The sequence below is a fragment of the Cetorhinus maximus genome, chromosome 4, assembly GCF_964194155.1.
Source record: "Cetorhinus maximus chromosome 4, sCetMax3.hap1.1, whole genome shotgun sequence".
NCBI lineage: Eukaryota > Metazoa > Chordata > Chondrichthyes > Lamniformes > Cetorhinidae > Cetorhinus > Cetorhinus maximus.
Genome location: NC_135882.1, coordinates 62,331,052 through 62,350,563, shown reverse-complemented (window position 1 = coordinate 62,350,563; position 19,512 = coordinate 62,331,052). Strand labels below are relative to the sequence as shown.

Here is a 19,512-nt window from a genome sequence, read left to right as displayed (position 1 = left end):
GAGGCGGTTCAGAGGAGGTTCACTAGATTGATTCCAGAGATGCGGGGCTTGTCTTATGAGCAGAGATTGAGCAGTTTAGGCCTATACTCGCTAGAGTTTAGAAGGATGAGAGGAGATCTAATTGAGGTATATAAGATGCTAAAGGGGATAGACAAAGTAGACGTGGAGCGGATGTTACCCCTTGTGAGGCATTCTAGAATGAGAAGCCATAGTTTTAGGCTAAGGGGTGGTAGATGTAAAACAGAGATGAGGAGGAATTACCTTTCTCAAAGGGTCGTGAATCTGTGGAATTCACTACCTCAGAGTGCAGTGGATGCCGGGACGCTGAATAAATTTAAGGAGGAGATAGACAGATTTTTAATTAGCAATGGGTTGAAAGGTTATGGGGAGAGGGCGGGAAATTGGAGTTGAGGCTGAAATGAGATCAGCCACGATTGTATTGAATGGCGGGGCAGGCTCGAGGGGCTGAATTGCCTACTCCTGCTCCTAGTTCTTATGTTCTTATGATTCCCGCTGGTCTGACATATCGCCGCGTGACCCCATCAACACCATTTTTGAGTGGCCTCTGCTGCTCCCTAACTCACCCTCTTGCTGCCAATTCTCTGACTTCCAGCCTCTGCCATTCCCTGATTCACCCTCTTGCCGAATCTCCTTCTCTCTGACTCTCTTGCTCACCACTTCCCTCTCCTGAACCTGTGTTCCATTCAAAGAAGGTCCTAGATCCAGATTCGATCTGGAGCCCCGAAGATCTGTGGCTGTGAATGTGCAGATTGGGGCAGAAGTGCCAAGCTGGGGCTGTTATAGTTGATATTATTATTGAAATGCATACAATAGTATATGAAACAAAGAATGAGTTTACTTTCGCTCCATATCAAAGTTTGTTGCTCACATTTGCACCAGTCCTAACTGCAGTTGTTCTCCCAAGTCCTAGCACCACCGCAGTTACTTATTTCCAGGATCACATCTTGAAAACCTGCTAGTCCTGTGCAAACCATTTTCCTCCTTTTGATATCCAAGGCTAAATACGCCATGGAGTTCGTATTTTTCTTAAATTATTTAAGTCGAGTCGAAGATGTTCTTTCTGCTTCTTGCCGCTCATCTCCAGAGCCCTTGCTCACAGCAAGGGTTCAGGATAGGGAAGTGGCAAGCAGGAGAATTTAAGAGGATTTAAATGGATTATAAGAGTCCAAGATCGGCACTTCTGCACATTCGGGGGCCACTCTTTCACAATCCCGGACATCTGGCTTCAAATTGAATCTGGATCTAAGGCCTTCCTTGAACGGGAATGCAGGTTCAGGAGAGGGAAGCAGTGAACGGGAGATTCGGGAAGCAGGAGGTTCGGTGAGATGGTGAGTCAGGGATTGGCAGAGGTTGCAAGTCAGAGGGTCTGCAGCAAGAGGGTAGGTTAGGAAGTGGGTGAAGCCTCAAAGTCGGAGAGTAGGTGAGAGGAAAGGTCGGCTTTGACCAGGAACAGGATGTATGGTGAACAGAAGTTCGAGAAGCAGGATCGTTGGTGAGCAGATTCAGCAGCGAGCAGGAGGTAAGTAGAAAGTTACCATTTTTTTTTACATTTTAAAATTTATTTTATTTTAGGAGTTATTTCATTCAACAATATAGGAATTTAGCTACGTAAAGTATTTCAACGTATGAGATATAATGTTTTAATGTATTTTTGCTGATGAGGAAAGTCCTACAGAACCTAACTACAGCTTTTATATTGGTTTTAATGGGAAAATGTGATTAGCTTAAAGTCGTTTAATTTAAAGTTGCAATTTTCAGGAACACAGCTATAACCTTAAGTGGGGACTTAATGTATCGAAGTGCTATTGCCCATTGTGAGACTTGGGAGGGTGTCATTGCTCACACCAGCTTTATTCGGTTTTTGGTTGTCAGCAATAAATTAACTGAGTAACATTATAAAAAAAAATAAAATGCTCACTAATACACAGGTTTCTTCAGCTGATTTATTGGAAGACATCCATGACTGCTATTAATTCTGCTCCAAAATAAGCAGAAATGAGGGATGCTAGAAGTGACTTTGCCTATTTTTCCATCATCCTCTCCCCTCCAACAAAGACAGAACAGCTATCCCGGGAACCTATTCATAAAATAGCCAAGCATCAAATTAGTCATGCATGACTGCAACAGCATTAGGGTAGCTCAAGAAAACAGGCAACCCAGGAGCTTAAAACTCAGTTACGCATTGGGAGTCTTGAACATTACAGCCTGTAATACCTGGCCATCTCCACGATCTTTTATTTATTAAACCTTTACTCAGTACTATTCAATCAATAGTTGTGACAGTTTGAAAGTTTGCTGAGGACCAACAACATGTAGTTTATCATTTTAATGACAATGTGACCTGTATGAAAAAAAAAATCCAAACAGCTAGAGAGGTAAAACTATTCAGCTGGAAATGTGTGGCACATTGACAACCAAGCAATGGGAAGGATAGGGTAAACTTGTTCCTTCTGTATTTTAACAGGCATTGACATTGCTTTTATAGTGGAATGGAAGGCAGCATGGAACAAGTTAGGGAATGGTAGGCTGCAAAGTACGGAGGGATGTAGGTCTGTGACCCAAGGATGGCTGTTGCTAGTTGAAGAATTAAGAGGTAAACCACTTCCTGGTTCTGTTGGTATGTTTCCTCTGTAGACACACTAATGGATATCTCTTCCTTTGCTGGACAAGGTTTGTATTTTGTGTGAAAACAATAGCATTTATTATCTTGAAAACAAAAGAAAAATGCTTTTTTAGATCTCCTAAAGGATGAATGTGTAAATTTCTCCAAACTACTGTAGGTCAGCAGGGGTTATATTCAAAATCTAAAATTGAAAACGCTAGAGAAGTATCAACATGCTGCAGGAACTACTAGAAGGCTCTTATGACTTCAGTAATACATTCTAGTTCAGCATTCAAAGAGAAGCAAGGCTGCACTACCATATAATCCATAAACCCTAAACAAATCCCAAACCAATTCCTCACCCATTATTTCCAGATCAGATGGAACAATATTTTATTCATGTGGAGCTTAACATAAACCTTTCAAATCTACTGCTATAATTTTTCATTCTTACAATTCATTTTCTGATTATTGACCTTATTCTTTTTAATATCCTTGATGGTGAAGATTTTATTCTCGGAATCCAATGTGATCAACATCTCTGTCAACATTTCTCAATGTTACACTGTTGGTGTCCTCAAGGATACTTGGAACAGATTTTGAGTTAGCATGAGAGCTGCTAATGCCAGTCTAATTTTGGCTCTGTTACTTATGATGCACAAAATAAGCAGTCAAAGAAATCATTTTAAAATTGCCTCTCCCGATGTCTCAGTATGTTTTTTCAGTGTGTGCTCAAGCCACTACTGTTTACAACTTTGCCAGAATATCCAGATGCTCTTCAACACAGGGAATACTAGGTGCAGGTATGAAGGGATCAAAAAGGGAACAAGTCCATCAGCAAAGAAAATGCCTTCATTGAATACAAAGGCAAGGGAGGCCATCACCAACTGCAGCTGGAGAGATGGGTGGAACACTACCTTGAATTGTACTCTAAGGAGAACATTGTCACTGAGTAAGCTCTGGACACCACAGAAAGCCTGCAGAGCTGCACATTGAACCCACAGTGGAGGAGCTTAGCAAAGTTATTGACTCGCTTGCCATCGGCAAAGCTCCAGATGCTGATACCATATGACCTGAACTTATCAAACATGGGAAACTGGCACTCCTGCAGCATTTGCACAAACTTCTCTGCCTCTGCTGGAGGGAGGGGGCAGTGTTCCAGGATATGCATGATGCAAAGATTGTAACCCGAAACAAGAACAAGGGCAACCATAGCAGTTGCAACAACTATTGAGGCATCTCCCTGCTGAACAAGTGGGAAACCCATGTTGCCCTTGTCAGAGTGCAGGTCCCAGCTGAATGCATCTACTCTGAATCCCAGTGTGTAATCAGAACTGGAATGTTTGCAATTGACATGATCTTCTCAGTGCAGCATCTGCAAGAGAAATGCTATGAACAAAGGAGGCCACGATATCTGCCTTCAGCAATCACACCAAGGCATTTGACCATGTGAGCAGAGGCAGTCTATTTAAGCTGTCGGAGAAAATTGACTGCCCATAGAAGCTGCACAATGTGATCTCCTCTTTCCATGACAACATGATAGGCAAGGTCAGCAATGATGGGGCAACATTGGAACCCTTTGATATCCACAGTGGCGTCAAAATGAAATCAAATGAAATAACGTTTCGAGTCCAAATGACTCTTCTTCAAAACTCTGACGAAGAGTCACATGGACTTGAAACATTAACAATGTTTCTCGCTCCACAAATGCTGTTAGACCTGCTGAGTTTTTCCAGCATTTTCTGTTTTAGTTTCAGATTTCCAGCAGCCGCAGTATTTTGTTTTTATCATGGGGTCAAAATGTGTTGAGTTCTGACATTATTTTTCTCTTTGTTGTTTTCATATGTCTTCAGGTCATCCACAGAGAGTGTCTGCTTACATAGCAGAACTAACGGAAAGCTGTTCAGCCTCGCTCGCCTGAGATCCAAAACAAAGGTGCATCAAGTCCTCTTCAGAGCGTTGCTCTATGATGACACTGCTGCACTAGCATTCCATAATGAGGTACACCTTCAGCAGCAAATGAGCAGATGCTCTCATACCTGCAAAGAGCTTGGTTTGATCATCTGGTAGACAAATGACATGGTCCAGGTTGTTGCCATCCTGCCATCTATCAGCATTGATAATGTGGCACTGAAGTTTGTTGGTAGCTTCACATATCTAGGCTCCATAATTACCCAACTTGATGCTGAAATCAACCCACTCGTCGCAAAAGCTGCAACTGTTATGTCCAAGTTAAGTAAGAGGATGTGGAACAACAGCAACCTGACTGAGAACACCAAACTGCGAGTCTACCAAGCCTGTGTCCTCAGCGCACTCCTCTACAGTGGTGCGACCTGGCCCTGGACAACATATATGCTAGACAGGAGAAAAACAGTTTCCACCTTTGCTGTCTTAGACAGGAAAATGTCACCAACTCAGAGGTCCTGGCACATGCCAATTCCATCAGCTAAGCCAATGATGTCTGTGCTGGCTTGGCCATGTTCATCGGATGGATGACAACAGAATAACCAAAGACCTTCCGTATGGTGAACTGGCCACTGGGTTATGATCTCCTGGGCATCCATACCTCTGCTACAAGAACACTTGCAAGTGAGATATGAAATTGATGGACATTATTGATAACTGGGAGAGAGTCACTGATGGCCATAACTTCTGGAGGCTGACAGTACGGAAGGACATTGGAAGAGGTGAGCAGAAATGAAAAGCTCAGCTGGCCAAGAAGAGGGCTCAGATAAAACAGAGGCCAGTGAATGGTACACCTTCTCAGCCCACTCTCTTCCTCCGCAGCAAATGTAGCAGAGATTACCATGCCAGAATGTGGCTCCTGAGGCACACCAGGCGATGCTTAATGCACCGTGGTGCAAACCAATGTCTCACGAGATGGGAGGCTGCCACCAACTTGAGTCATATGAACAGTTTTGTTCTCAATCTGTCCTGGGTTAGCTGGGGTAATTGTCAAGGGACAACAAGCAACCTCAATGTTCCTTGTTTAAGGAGGGAAATAACAACTATAATTCCCACTCTGGATCACTACCCAACAAGACCTGATGGAAGTGTACAAGTGTGGGCATTAGTAAGGACAGGATTGGGGTCTTGTGAAGCCTCCATGATGGAATAGTGTATCAAGGTTCATTGTCAAAGTTCACACATGAAGAAATCACTTGAGTGAGGTACTAAGTGTGACGACTGCCTGTGAAACTGTAATGCAATATGAAGCCAAGACTTTCAGAAGGGAAAGGGAGAGCAAAGAAAATTTTAGCTGAGAAAATTGGTGAGAAGGACACATGTAGCCCATGACAAATTTAGGAATGTATCCTTTTTGTTTCTACACCTCCACTGTAGTCTACCATGTAAAAGTAAAGCAAACTCTTGCATTTATATAGCATCTGCCACACCTTCACAGCAACCCAAAGCTCTTCACAGTCATTGAATTACTTTTAAAATGCAGTCACTGTTGCTACATAGGCAAAAAGGAACTAATCTGCACAAGGTCCAACAAACAGTACATTAGTTGAATAACAAGTTAATTGTAGTTTTATTTGGTAGTGTTGGTTGAGACAGAAATGTTGGCCAGGACACCAGGAGAAGTATCTGCTTTTCTTCAAACATAACGCAATCTTTTATATCTAAACGAACCAGTGGAACAGCCTACGCTAGCCTCAGTTTAATGTCTAATTTGAAAGGCTGACAATATCAGTCATGCACTACAGTGACAGCACCCATTATGTGTTCAGACCAGGGTTGAGGTTTTGAATCATAACCTTCTGAATTAGAGGTGAGTGCATTACCAACTGAGCCAAGCTGACATTACAAAGTGAAATGTATAATAAAAATACCTTTCAATGGCAGAAACTATTCTGGAAATTTGTAAACTGAAAAATACATATATTGTGACTATGTCCACATCGATATATTTATCACACCAAACAAGTTTAAATTCTCTGAAATTGACTATAAACATCCTATCCAAACTTTTCTACAAAATTCCATTCCAGCCAGCTGCCTTGATGTCATTCCTGTCATCTTCATGCAGGAGTTGATGTCAGGACATGGAAATGAGGTCTGTGATTTAAAATCTCATGGGCCGCTCAGTCCAGAAGGATTGCCACCTGTTGGCCCCTGCACCAGTTAAATCAGACTTTAGTGTAAATAACACTTGTTTCTGTTAGGTCTCCAAGATTTAAAGGTCTGTTTTGTCATTTTATCTCAGGATTCGTTAGCTTCTTTTCTAGAAGAGATCTTGCTGGAGGCAACAGCCTTTTGTTGAAAACACATTTATTTACATGCTAACTATTACAAAGGTTAAGTGAGACCAAGACCTAGCCGGAGCTACTCTCTGAGATGCTTCCCAGTCACCTTCTCTCAGTGAGTGACATCACCGTACCATAGCTCCTCACACACATTCTCAGTCACCATCATTAGCATTAACCCTTTACCCTACAATAGGGATTGGGGAGTTCATTTAAAGGGCACAGCTGTACAATATTAGGTGTTTCTAGAGAAATTCTGAATCAATTTTTGTTATTTTTCTTCTGTTGCTCTGCATGAGCCTTTATATTAATTCTTCAGTGGAGTCTTTTCTTCCCCACCAGCACCATTAATGCTAATGAGAGTTAGCCATCTCAGCTGTTTGGCAGAAGAAAAGGAAGAGCAATGGATGTTAAGCACACTATGAGGTATGTTGTGCTCATCGGCATATTTCCATCTGCAGACAGAGATACTTTGGCAGGAGATCAGTACATACATTCTATTCCTAACAGAGGCTAATGACACCAGACTTTATAACTGAGATAAAAAGAGGTGAATGCTTTTGCAGACACACCCTAATCTCAATGTGTCATACTTTAAGGTGCACCTGCATTAAAGAAACACTCATTCATGTGTGCTCTGCCCAGAGACAGGTCCTTGGCTCATTAATGCTTCATCCTGAGCCATTTCCTTGGCTTTTTTTTCAAGCAGTGGTTTACCATTGCCTTCCACTCTCAGGGGCAGGGCACTGTACCTCAGCTGGACAGGGAATCAAACCTATGCTCTTGGGGTTTATACTGAACCGCACATTAGTCATCTAGCCAACTGAGTTAACCAGCCTCTAAAGAAAGCATTTTGTAGTGACAACAACTAACGTTACCAGATAGGTTTCATCCACCAGGATGACATCAACAACATAAAATTACATAGAATTTGACAGCACAGAAACAAGTCCTTTTTTGTATTCATTCATGGCGTGTGTGCATTGCTGGAAAGGTCAGCATTTTTTGCTCATCCCTAATTGCCATTGAGCAGGTGGTGATGAGCCACCTCCTTGAACCACTGCAGTCCATGTGATGTTGGTACACCCACAGTGCTGTTAGGAAGGGAGCTCCAAGATTTTGACCCAGCGACAGTGAAAGAACGGTGATATATTTCCAAGTCAGGATGCTGTGTGACTTGGAGGGGAACTTGCAGGTGGTGGTGTTCCCATGTATCTTTGCCCTTGTCCTTCTAGGTGGTAGAGGATGCAGATTTGGAAGGTGCTGTTGAAAGAACCTTGGTGAATTGCTGCAGTGCAACTTGTAGATGTAACACACTGCTGCCACTGGGTGCCAGTGTTGGAGGGAGTGAATGTTTAAGGTGGTGGACGGGGTGCCAATCAAGCAGGCTACTTTGTCTGGATGGTGTTAAGCTTCTTGAGTGTTATAAGAGCCATATTTATCCTGGCAAGTGGGGAGTATTCCATCACACTCCTGACCTGTGCCTTGTAGATGGACTGATCTTGGGCAGTCAAGAGGTGAGTTACTCACTGCAGAATTCCCAACCTCTGACCTGCTCTTGTAGCTATTTATATGGCTAGTCCAATTAAGTTTCTGGTCAATGATAATTCCCAGGATGTTGATAGTGAAGGATTCAAAGATGATAATGCCATTGACTGTCAATGGGAGATGGTTAAATTCCTTTTGTTGGATATCGTCTTTGCGTGGCACTTGTGTGGTGGGAATGTTACTTGCCACTTATCAGCCCAAGTCTGAATGTTGTCTAAGTATTTCTGCAAATGGCACAATGCAGGAACGATTGAGCATGGTTTTATTTCTTCTTGACTTTTCTAAACTGTTTTGGTGCAGCCGAGTGGCTTGCTTGCCATTTCAGAGGGCAGTTAAGAGCCAACCACATTGCTGTGAGTCTGTAGTCATATTTAGGCCAGATAGGGTATGGAAGGCAGGTTTCCTCCCTAAACAACATTAGTAAGTGTCAGACAATGACCATCTCCAACAAGAGAGAATCTAACCATCGCCCCTTGACGTTCAATGGCATTACCGTCACTGAATCCCACACTATCATCATCCTGGGGGTTACCATTGACCAGAAATTAAACTGGACTAGCCATATAAATACTGTGGCTACAAGAGCAGGTCAGAGGCTAGGAATCGTGCAATGAGTAACTCACCTCCTGACTCCCCAAAGCCTGTCCACCATCTACAAGGCACAAGTCAGGAATGTGATGGAATACTCCCCACTTACCTGATGAGTGCAGCTCCCACAACACTGAAGAAGCTGGACACCGTCCAGGACAAAGCAGTCCGCTTGATTGGCACCACATACCTTGAATGGCGGGGCAGACTCAAGGGGCCAAATTGCCTACTCCTGCCCCTAGTTCTGATGTGATGTTATGTTTACCCTATCGAACTCTTTCATAATTTTGAAGGTCTCAATCTGGCCACCTCTCAGACTTCTCTTTTCCAAAGACTGTTCAGTGTTTTCTGATAGTTTTAACTTCTTTGTTCTGGTACATTCTTGTAAATTAATTTTGTACTTTCTCCAGCCATTCTATATTCTTTTTGTAATATGGAGACCAGAACTGTGCATAATACTCTTAGGCATGGTCTTACCGTATTCACATGCATTGTTGAACCTACCTGGTAATAACTGTGGGAATCTGTCTTCACAGAAACCAGATAAGGACAACAGCTGACCACCTGCTGCCAGGATACCTGCTGATCACATGTATCCTTGGCCTGGCAGTCCCACTGACAGTAATGGTCAGCCGTGCCCTCATGCCTGCCTCCATCTTCTTGCATACATGGAACAGTGCTGACTTATAAGATAATGCCGTGGAGTGGTGAACAAGGAAGATCTACATGCAACCGCTTCCTGCACCACCACTGTAGCCACCAACAAACATGAGATTGAGTGCTGAATTGTTCCATTACTTGCTTGCTTATTCGGGCTGACATATTGGGATCTCTTTACTTCTGACTGTCACTTCTCAGCCCTCTCACCTTTCAGCCTTGAAGAAAGCTAGTGATGGGTTGAAACATGCTGATCTACTTGGCTGCTATGATGGCAAGCTTCTAAATTTTGATCATATAGTGACCTAGCTCTGCCCTGTGTAAAATGGTTCAAAGATACAGCAAAGATTTGTGCCTTTACAAAAGTCAATTATATCTATTGTATGTAAATCAATTTACAGTAACATACACACAATACTAAATCACAGATATTCGACATTCAGACCTCTTAGACTACACTACACAAAAAATGGAAATGATCATTTATCAAACTCTATTGTGCACATTTTGTGAAATTAAAAAGGAAGAATAGGATAAGGCCCATTTTTGGGTGCAGGAACCATGATGCATGATTACACGGTGTGGTAATTATGGTTGTATCTAAATGTGTAGTATACCTTTGAGAAGAATGATATAAAGGAAGATCACATGATCTTGTGTAACCAACAGAAGAGTAACGTGGGCTACCTCTGTAGCCAGTAGTCAGAAGAAGGGAGATAGGGTTTGATGTGAAAGCACACGTGTAGCTGCTAAGTATCTTTGTAAATAAACAGAACGTATTCCACCTAAGAAGTGTCTGCTGATCGACTATCTACAGCACCAACTCGGCTATCCCGCAACAAGCGTGCAACTGGGATTCACAAATCCTAACAAACTGGCGACGAGGATAAAACAAGCATAAAGCGAGGATAAAGTGAAGATATAACAAACTGGTGACGAGAGAAAAATAAGTCAACAAAAAAAAAGAGTCAAGAGAAATTAAATCGGGCTGCTCCTCGCACAGTAATTGTAAGTAGAAGCTCCATTCAAATTGTTGAAGCAATCCCCTCATAGAATGTCACAATTTGGAAGGATTGATCCTTTCGATCCAGCCATGGATGATTGGCCTCATTATGTTGAACGCCTCACTTTTTTTCCCGAGTGAAAAAAAGATTATGGGGGTGAGAAGAAGTGAGCAATCCTCTAATCTACATGTGGGAATAAAGTCTACAGCTTAATTTGAAGTTTGATGGCACCCAATGCCCCAGATTCGAAAAATTTTGATGAACTGGTAGACCTTGTGAAGGGTCATTACCAGCCAAAACCCTCGGTAACAATGCAATGTTTCAAGTTTAACTTGTGAAGTAGAGACCCAGGGGAGATGGTTGCTTGTTGTGTGATAAATTTGAAGCAGTTAATAGAACATTGCGAGTTTAGTACATCTTTAAACGACGTGCTCAGAGATCGTTTAGTGTGCGTTATGAATGAGGACACGGTCCGGAAGAGATTACTGTCCGAAACAAATTTGGATTTTAAGAAGGCACTAGAGATAGCACTGGCCATGGAAAACAAAGTAAGGGATTCAAAGCCATACAGGGAGCACAAAATGTCTTCCACTTTGGGCAGGAAGCCCCAGCCAAAATGGGCGTGAAAATGTAAGACTCTGCCGAGAAGCAAGAAACAGCCACCACTAGCAGAAAATTAAAAAAGAAATGACTTAGCAATGAAAACAAGGAATAATTGCAATAGAGGTGGAAACAAGCAATCTTATAATGATTGGCAGTTTAAAAAAATCAAACGTTTTTATTGTCATCAAAACAGACACATAATGAGACAGTGCAAGAAAAGAATCAGGCAGACTTTCAAACAAAAGAAAAAACCCATGAGATCTACAGTGTAGAAGAGCCTGAAGCAACAAATTCAGATATTTACTTGTTTTTTAATTTAAAGGTTGGAAAAACAGAACCAATATATGTAACGGTAAAGGTAAATGGCAGACCTATTAGAATGGAAGTGGACACAGAAGCTTCCACTACAGTAATTGGTGAATACACCTTCAAACATCTAAATTATGAGGAACATCAATTAAATTTGGAAGAAGCCAAATTAAAATTAAAAGAAACCAAATTAAAAACATACACAGGTGAAGATATCCACGTCAAAGGCATAAGCAGAGTTACTGTCCATTATGGAAGCCAATCAGCAAAGCTGCCAGTGTTGGTATCGAGAGGCAGAGCACCAAGTCTTCCAGGGCGTAACTAGCTGAGGGAAATCAACCTTGACTGGCCACTGAGATTCCAACAGGAAGCTGGAAACATTCCTGTTTTGGAAAAGGAGTGTGTAAGTACTCAGCACCCCATAGAAAAGAAGGTTATCTTAAGTCAAAACATGGTAGAACAGCAAAAGGAACTGGAAGAGACCATGCTTGATGACAAGGTGAACAATCTTCAAAAGGAAAAAGAAAATCTGCTGAAAGACCCTCGCACACTGCAAGATTCCCTCAGGTCTAAGTTTGTAGCTCTAGAAAAGTATGAAAAGAAACAGAAAATTCAGCACTTCTTTGAGTAAACTGAAGGATGAGTTGGCAGAGAAGACACAACAATGCCCAATTTTCCAGGAGGCAGCAAACAAATGCAAAAAAGGAAAAAAAAATTTGGAAGAGCCGAAGAATGAGCTACATGAAGCCAAAGAGGTTTTTGAGGCATAAGTTGCAGAAATTTCTAAGAAGCAGACAGATGATGAAATTCTGGGAGACTCAACCACTGAGTTCACTCAAGTCGAGCTTACATCTGAGAGTGGTCCGGCCAACATTGAAGTCGAAAAGAAGGCCGAGGTTAAAGTCTGCGCTAGAAAGAAGAAAGCCCATCAAAAGAAGATACAGAATCACTAATAGAGCTTTAATCCTGGCAGCATACGAGTATACTTTTATACATAGGCCTGGAAATCAAATTGCAAACGCCAGTGCACTTGGCCATTTGCCTTTACAAGAAAATGATGAAGATGTCCTAGTTCCACAAGAACTTGTTTTATTGTTAAATTTCTTAGATTCAGCGCTGGTATGTGCTAGGCAGATCAGAGACAAGACAAGTCGGGGCCCAGTCCTACCTCAAGTATGAGAACATGTGCTTCATGGCTGGTCACAAGAGCCCGTATCTGACTAAATGAAACTGTACTTCAACAGAAGGCATGAAATAACCAGCCAGGATGGTATCTTATTGTGGGGAGCACGAGTGATAGTTTCTCCAAAGGGAAGAAAGCCATTGTTAATTAATCTACATAGTGCACATCGAGGAATTTCTCGAATGAAGACCATAGCATGCAGCTATCTATGGTGGCCTGGGATGGATGGAGAAATAGAGATAAAAGCAAAATACTGTGGATGCTGGAAATCGGAAACAAAAACAGAAAATGCTGGAAAAACTCAGCAGATCTAACAGCATCTGTGGAGAGAAGAACAGAGTTAAAGATTCAAGTCCGTATGACTGAAGAAGAGTCATATGGACTCGAAACGTTAACTCTATTTTTCTCTCCACAGATGCTGTTAGATCTGCTGAGTTTTTCCAGCATTTTCTGTTTTTGTTGGAGAAATAGAGAGCTTAGTGAAGAATTGTGTGCAGTGTCAGCAATTGCAAAAGTTATCTTCAACAGCCCCGTTACACCCATGGGAGTGGCCAGGAAGGCCATGGGTGCGGTTACACATTGACTATGTGGAATCTTTCATGGAACAATGTTTCTGCTCATTGTTGATGCCCACTCAAAATGGATGGACATATTTGAGATGAAGTCACCAACGTCTTCTGCTACAATTGAGAAGCTACATCAAAGTTTTGCCATTAATGGACTACCAGAAGTGGTCATTTCTGATAATGGCACGGCCTTTACGAATGCTGAGTTTCAGGGGTTTATTAGCCTCAACGGTATCACTCGTAAAAACTTCACCGTAACACTCTTCCTCAAATGAACTGGCCGAAAGGGTGGTTCAAATAGTGAAGGCAGGCATGAATAAAGTTAACTGGTGATTCCTTGGCAACCAAGCTAGTACGCTTTCTTTTTCATTATAGGACCACTCTTCACACAACAACAGGTGTCACATCTGCAGAATTATTGATGAAACGCTGTCTCAGGACAAGATTGAGCTTAGTAATGCCAAATTTAGGGGGTAAGGTTGAAAGGAGTCAGGAAAGCAAGAAAACTAGACACGACTGGCATAGTCGTGAGAGGAAATTTACCATGGGAGAGACGGTATACGTGAAGAACTTTGGAGAAGGGCCAAAGTGGTTACTGGGTGAAATAAGTGCAGTGACTGGACCTCTATCCTACCACATGAAGATGGAAGGCTGAGTCATATGGAGACATGTGGATCATCTAAGGAAGAGAGAAGCAAATCACCAAGAAATGATTCCACCAGTGTTCACAACCGAGTCAATGTTCCCTGCTGAGATTACTCAACATAGTACAGATGTGTCTGATGTTCCTGTTCTACCTGCAAGAGTTGAGGAAACAGATTTGCAGGTGCCCACCGAAGAACCTGATGTTCAGACAACTCCAGAACAGGAGGTTCCTGACAAAGAATCTGAAGTTGTGGAGCTGAGACGTTCAACACGCCAAAGGAAACCCCCAGAAAGACAGAACTTGTAAATTACTTATCTATGTAAATAATTGGCTATTTTGAGAAAATTGTAATTGTAAATGTGAAATGTATTTCCTAGTAAAAGGGAGAGGGATGTGGCAATTATAGTTTTACCTAAATGTGTAGTATACTTTTAAGAAGAATGTTATAAAGGAAGGTCACATGATCTTATGTAACCAATAGAAGAGTAGCGCAGACTACCTCTGTAGTCAAAAGAAGGGAGATAGGGTTTGATGTGAATGCACACGTGTAGCTGATGAGTACCTTCGTAAACAAACAGAATGTGTTCCACCTAAGAAGTGTCTGCTGACCAACTCTATCTATAGCACCAACTCAGCCATTCCACAACATACATGCAACTGGGATTCTTAAGTCCCAACATACAGCGTCTGGTCCCTTTGAAGCAGGCAGCACACACACTACATACTGCCTGCTTATTTACATGATTTCAGCATGCAGCCCAAGCAGAACTTGCTGTTGACTGGCTGCACTCAGCAAGGGGCGCAGCATACATAACTAGCATAACGCACCTCTAGCTTGGACCTCTTAAAGGGAAATTGCACTTGTGCAACAGGAGTTTCTATAACTATTTCTGCAAGGCTTTGCTGGCAGAAAAAACACAGCAAATGGAGCAACAAGCAAAAAAAAAAAGAGGACTCTCTGGTTTTCTGATGCAGCACTGCAGGCAATAGTGATGGAGGTGGAAAGGTGGAAATATGCCATGTTCCCATAGGGGTTCAGGAGGCACTCGAGACTGAACCAATGAGGAAATGGGAGCAGGTGATCAGGAAGGGCAATTCCCAGAGTCTGACCCTGAGACCTGTCTGCACTGCCAACAAAAGTTCAATGACCTCACAAGGGCGTGGTCAAGGTCAATGAATGCATCTTCACATGGCATCCCCTATACACTGCACCACTAACATCTTGTTCTGCTCAATACCACAGCCCCCATGACTCACTCTTCTGCAAATCAGTGAACATACCTAACATTCAGATCCTCCACCTCATCCTCACACATGTATCATGCTGCCAGCCTAACACCCACCTCTCATTGCTTTCACATTCCTCCAACCTTTCAGCTGTGAGAGGTGCATCACCCAAATGCACTTCCATGCACTCACGGATGTTCTTGCCTCATTCACGCAGGGCAAGGTTGCCTGTAACTGCACGGAGCAGCAAAGATCCGTTAAGGGAAAAAGCCTCCTACATCAATGAAACCCTTCAAGGAGAAGGTGTTCTGCATCATGGAACTGGCTGCTACTAAAGCCCATGCATCTCGTGTCGCTCCGAACATTCAGGATAGTGGTGTCTTTCCGCATTAAGCCTATTCTCAATTTCCACCTCGCCCTCATTCTGCTAGCTAGCATGTAGTACGACCATAGGCTCTTGCGATCCTTCCCTCACCCAAATCCTTCCCTTCTAAATTTTTACTTTCAGATACCCAAGGAATGCTGCATGAAGAGCGAGAGCTACACCAGATCTCAGATGAAGAAACACCATCACTTGATCTCACACTCGCAGCCACGCGATCAGGTATTGACCCTGCATGAGCTTTAGAGAGCTGTGATCTGAAAGTGGTGAGTCATCTGTCCAGGGGGAAAGAACAGACCACATCAGAAAGTGGAGTTGCAGACAAGGTCGACTGCAAATGGCCTCAAATGAGGACTTTGATAGGGGACTTATAAGAGAATCTGTTGGGCATGCACTGGAAGATGCTAACCGGTCACAGAGCCTCTTGTCACTGTCAGGGAAGAATGCAGCTCCAACTTTGCACTAGGCTTAGCACAGAGCTTTGAGCCCATCCTTTCCAGTGTGGAAGTGGTGGCTAACTCCACGAGAACACTTGCAGGCTCAACTATGATGCAACATCTGACGGCCGATGTGTGAGTTCATTGCTTCACAGGCAGAAGCCACAGGACATCTGAGAGCTGCAGTATAAGCTCAGACTGAAGTCACGAATCCATCTTGGTGTCATTCAGGCTCAGACTGCTGCTACCATGGCTGCAATTAGGAGTGTTCAAAAGAGCACGCAGGACCTCACAGCAGGTTCAGCAACCTGCCCTCCAATAGAAGACTAGGATTGCTGAGGCACTGCCCCGAGGGAGTTGCCAGAAGCTCTGTAGAGCATGAATCTTCTGTTCCTTCTCAGGATGACAGAATTCGTGCTCCCAGCACTGCCAACCTGCCAGTGGCCTTCCTATTGCCTCTCACCCATCCAGCCTAGACTGCTGCCACCCATTCCGAGATGAGGCAGTCTGAAGTCAGGCCCTCAAGGTCCAGAGTCGCTCACGGTCATCCTGCAACATTATTTACAGTATCCAAAACTGAAAGTCAGCAGCCTTCTACAGCCTTCTGCAGCCACTAGGGTAGAACTGTGCAGGGTACTAGGTCAGGCAAAGGCACTTGTAATCGAGGCACAATGGAAATGCATGAATTTTTGTATGTTCTACTGGAAGTTTGGTTGAATAAGGCTGTAATAGAATGTTTTTTTTTTATTGGTAGCTTTTATTTCAGAATTTTGGTGAAGAGGATGATATGTAGCAGATGGATCGAACCAATGGGAAATAGTACAACAACTGTGATGTGGGGATGATATTTTAGGGCCACCAGATTCTGAGCGTCGCTCACAGATGTCCTGTGCAGAGTGAGGGGTCCTGATGCCTCCTCCCTTCCTCTTTTTTTTCCTCTTCTTCTCTTTCTGCTTCCCTCCCCTCCTGAGGGGGCCTCTGTTGGTATTGGGCGTTCCCTCATGATAGCAAGTTTACGGAGACCATGATGAACTTGGATACATGCTCTGCTGAGTACTGGATGGCTGCCCCTGAGCAGTCTTGGCAGTTGATCTATTGCTTCAGGCCACCAGTGGTTTGCAACACAGTGCTGCTGGTTATTGCATGGCTCTCATTATAGGTGCACTGTCCTCACATGGCCAGATGATGGAGAGGAGTCATTAGCCAGGTGTGGAGATGGTATTCCTTGTCACCCAGCAGCCAGCCTGGTTCTGTGTGGTGAACCAAAGAAAGCGGGTACAACTGATTGGCACATGATGAATGAATTGTGGCAGCTGCCAGGACAATGGCTATTCACGGACAGGATCTTCTGGTCATGGTCGCACACCATCTGGGCATTGATAGAGTGGTAGACCTTGCGGTTATGGGACATCTCTCCATTAGCATGTGGGCCCCGCAGAGCCACACGCATGCAGTCAATTGGACCCGGCACCATTGGAAATCCTGTCAGCCTGGAAAACCTACATGCTCTCTCCTGCTGCTTTTCTCTGGTCAGTAAAAAGATGTTGAAGTCCTCTCCCCTTCTATATTGGGCCTCTGTCACCTCCCTGATGTAACGATGGATAGTGAACTGTGAGATGTTGCTGATATCACTTTAGGGAGACGCTGACCTTGATGGCCACTGGCAGACCGTCCTCGACCTGCTGTGCGATTGCAAGTTGGGTTGTAGGGGAGGTTTTATGATGACTTCCTTAGTGAAATACAGGCGCCTCACACACTAATCCTGGCTGAGGTGAAGGTAGGAGGGGTGCTTCCCAAATATGCTTGGTGGACAAGGCCTTCTATTGGGAGACCCCCTCCTCCTAACACTGTACACAGCTTCCCTTCTCTGCTGCCTGTGCTTCATTTCCCAATCTTCCTGCAGCCCAAGAGGAATTGCAATGATAGCCCCATAACTGAAGCAGAAAGTTCCTCTGGCCTCCTTGTCAAGGTCCAGCACCGCTCCCTTGAAAATGCAAAATGTTTACAAAACTCCTCCAATAACACTAAACATAGGACTGACACTAACTCTGCACCAGAAAAATAACTCAAAAGCACCTCACCTGGAAGATGGAAGGTTACCCCTTTAAATAATACTCGTGGCTGGTTCCCTTGTGCAGCCGGACACACATTCAGCTGGGAGTGTTTAAGAGAGGCTGTTAACTGGACCTGTGCAGTCCAAATTGGCAGATTGTGCACCAAATCAGCATTAGAGGCTGTTTGACATCGCAATCCACTCACTCTGCATATTTCCAGCACATGCACGGTGCCTGAAGTTACACCTCATTAGTCAGGAAGCACAGCATAGGCTTCACCACAATGGACCGAAACATTCCAGCTGACACTTTGAGTTTGAGCTTCTATGTTACCAGCACCAGTGATGGTATAAGAGCTGAATTTTTAACACTTAAATGCATTGCAGTTTTTCAACTGTTGCTTTAAAATAAGTTTTTTAAAAATCACGAATGCAGCACTTCTCCTTGTGAGATATATTCCAGACTGACAGATGATTCTTTAGTCTAGGGGCTGACAGGGAGGAAGAAAACCAGAATCCTATTTATTGTGTGTACACTAAAGGCACTGTGGTCAGCAAAAAGAATTTTGCACATAAAATATTCCCTTCACTTTTTAGAAAAGTTGGCAGAGAATAAACAACAATCTCAGTCACAACAATCTAAGGGAACCTATCAAGACCATTTTTAAAGAATAAAGTTAAAACATATTGTGATCAAGTGCTGGACATCTTTTTTGTTTTATTCAATTATAGACTGCTACTTAAAAGTTTATTTTTCCAATAAACTTTAACAACAGTCACAAAATAGGAACACAGGAAGGAACATAAAAATATAGAACAGGATTAGGCCCATTCAGTCCATCAAACATGTTCTGCCATTCAATTAGACCATGGCTGTTCAGTATCTTAAACCCAATTACCTGCTTTGGTTCATATTCCTCAGTCAAGTGAAACAGCAGCCAGGAAGTTGGTCTTGTGCTGAAAACTAGTATGAAGATTCACCAGGATGTTGCCTGGGATGAAACATTTAAGTTATGAAGAGAGGTTGGATAGACTTGGGTTGTTTTGTTGGAGCAGAGAAGACTGAGGGGCGACCTGATCGAGGTGTACAAGATTATGAGGGGCATGGACAGGATGGATAGGGAGCAACTGTTCCCCTTAGTTGAAGGGTCAGTCACAAGGGGGCATAAGTTCAAGGTGAGGGGCAGGAGGTTTAGGGGAGATGTGAGGAAAAGCTTTTTTACCCAGAGGGTGGTGACGGTCTGGAATGCACTGCCTGGGAGGGTGGTGGAGGCGGGTTGCCTCACATCCTTTAAAAAGTACCTGGATGAGCACTTGGCATGTCATAACATTCAAGGCTATGGGCCAAGTGCTGGTAAATGGGATTAGGTAGGTAGGTCAGGTGTTTCTCACGTGTCGGTGCAGACTCGATGGGCCGAAGGGCTTCTTCTGCACTG

At 43.4% G+C, this 19,512-nt stretch overlaps 1 long non-coding RNA gene across 1 annotated transcript; it reads left to right on the top strand.

Annotated features, from left to right (window-relative positions):
- The first annotated feature begins 2,456 nt into the window (after positions 1 to 2,456).
- On the top strand, positions 2,457 to 5,122 carry LOC144679321 (uncharacterized). Its single transcript, XR_013576317.1, has 2 exons — positions 2,457 to 2,614; positions 4,477 to 5,122. It is a non-coding gene; the product is annotated as an uncharacterized LOC144679321 (long non-coding RNA).
- Positions 5,123 to 19,512: the final 14,390 nt, after the last annotated feature.